Consider the following 2,547-nt stretch of genomic DNA (forward strand, 5'->3'; position numbering starts at 1 on the left):
AAAAAAAAAAAAAAATGTTCTGAAATTGACTGTGGGAATGGTTGCACAACTCTGAGTATATTAAAACTATTGAATTGTACAACTTAGATGGGTGAATCGTATGGTATGTGAATTATATCTCAAAGTTGTTACCAGTAATAATATTGAAGAACACAAAAAAGGAGTTAATGCAGATGGAGAGTGGCCACAGAAGGGCAATTGAAACAATCAAGGGTAGGGAGAGATTTAAGTATTGGGGAACATTTTAAAACAGTGCCATACTTGGGAAGACTTTGTTCCCAGAATACAGATCTGTGTCTAGCATAAAGCAAGCTCCCAATATATGTCTGAGTGAAATCTTTTTCTGGAAGACTGAGAAGGAAAATGATTTTAAAAAAAATCATAAGGGAGTAAATAGAGGACATATGAATCCACAATTCCCAACTACTTGAAGTTGGGATTTCCTGAAGCTTGAGAGACATTTGTACTTAAACATCACACTTTCTCAATAAAAGAGATGCATCATGTGATCAAAACTTTTTCTTCGTTTCAAACTTTATATAATGACACCCTTCTTTCAATTGTGTACTAATTATACCAATTGTGCTTTGGGAAAATTTGGTCTGTTAACTTATAATCATAACAACCTAATACTTTGTATTTCAAAGACAAAAAGTAGGATTGCAAAAACACATGGGATAATTAATTGCAACACAATTACTTGCTTAGGATGTAGTGGAGCCATTCACTGAGTATTTTTTAATCCATCAAAAAATTCTTTTATTGAATTCACAATGTGCTGAAAGTAAATAATTCCAAAATATTTCTCAAGTTCAAGAAGAAGCAAAAGTTTCATTTTCTAAATTTTTGTAAGTTACTAAATAGTCTATTTCAACATCATGTGTATTTATAAGACAATAGAGTAGAAGGCTAGTTATTATTATTCTAGCAACAGAATCTCTCAAAGATCATTCATGGAAGAAAGACAATATAAGACTTTTGCAAAATTGGTTAGCAACTTGATGTACTAAACATTTTTTAAACTTCAGAATATTACAGGGGTACAAACATTTAAATCATTTCTTACTTAGGAAAATTTCAACCACATATGAAGTAAATAGAAGAATAGTATAATGAACCCCATCACCCAGTTTTAACAATTGTCTACATTCTGCCATGCTTGTCTCATCTCCAGCACTTACATCTCCCTACCCACTCCCCACCCCCTCCAACCTGAGTTAAATTGCATCATTAGATTAGTGCAAAACTCTGGTTGCTTAAATATGAGCCAGATCAAAGTATCTGTGAATCGGATCGGTCTGCTATGTTTTGTTTATCCTTGATCACTTTAACAAATATAACTATTTTACCTATCAAGGTAATCCATCTTCTCTGTAGCATAAATTTCATGATTTAAAAGACCAAAGGGACTCTAATCATCCCTGTTTAACCTGAGTTTGCAAATGCCAAAGTTATAGATAGGTCATAAAACCTACTCACTGGTAGAAATGACAAAGTATCTCTTCATTTGAATGCTTAAGCCAGCTCCTATCTGCATCCCGACTGTCTGATTGACTTCCGCTACAGTAAAAATGGTTTCAACAATACTTACTGCACTTCAGAGAACCATCTCTGCAGCTGGAGAACAGATGGCTCCACAGAATCATTTTGTTTTGGACTCATAGAATCTTTTTGGAATTCAGCCAGCAAATTACTTTGGTGACTCGAACATGTAATCCTCTTCTGCCTTAAGTTTCTCCATCTATAATTTGGAGATCATAATTATTAACTGGCAGCTTATATGTTAAACTTTGCTGAATGGTTGAAGACTCCTGAAAGTGAAACAGAAACAGAAATTTAAGGTGGTTTCCAGAGGGGAAGACAAATAATATATGGCCAGTGACATTTCTCTGAAGTTGGAGTACTTCACAGGCTTTTCTCCACTGATGATCCTCCTTAGTAGACAAAAGGGGACAGAGCTTTCTTCTTTTCATGGCTTGGGAAACTGAGCCACAGAAGTGAGCTCTCTTGCCTGAGGCTTAGTGAGGCAGTGATGAAAGGTAGAAAAGCTGCCAACTCCTCTGTCCCCAGTTCAGTATTTAACTCACCTGCATTACTGTTCTTCTAATAAAGAAACAGACCTTGCAAAACAGGCTCATTCTTGTACAGTAAATCTGCATTCACATATAACCTCTTTTTGGATATTGTAAACACTATACAGTATTGGGAAACAATTCACCTACCACTGAAATATGGGGTCAATACAATTTCCCCCTGGAATTCATATATCATTCAATACATACTGAGCACTTCCTATGTGCCAAGCACTGGAAAAAGGGACATAGCCACTGTCCTCATGGAGCTTAAACTACTCTGATAAAAGAAAAATGTCAGAAGTGGTGTATTGGTTTCCCAAGGCTGTTGTATCAAGTTACCACAAAACAAACTTAGTGGTAACATTAGAAACTTGGTGGCTTGAAATAACAGAAATTTATTCTCCACAGCCTTGAAGGCCAGAACTCTGAAATCAAAGTGTCAGCAGCTGTGCTCCCTCCAAAGGCTTGAGAT

Source organism: Propithecus coquereli, unplaced genomic scaffold (assembly GCF_000956105.1).
Source record: "Propithecus coquereli isolate 6110/MARCELLA unplaced genomic scaffold, Pcoq_1.0 Scaffold81, whole genome shotgun sequence".
In the NCBI taxonomy this organism is placed as follows: Eukaryota; Metazoa; Chordata; class Mammalia; order Primates; family Indriidae; genus Propithecus; species Propithecus coquereli.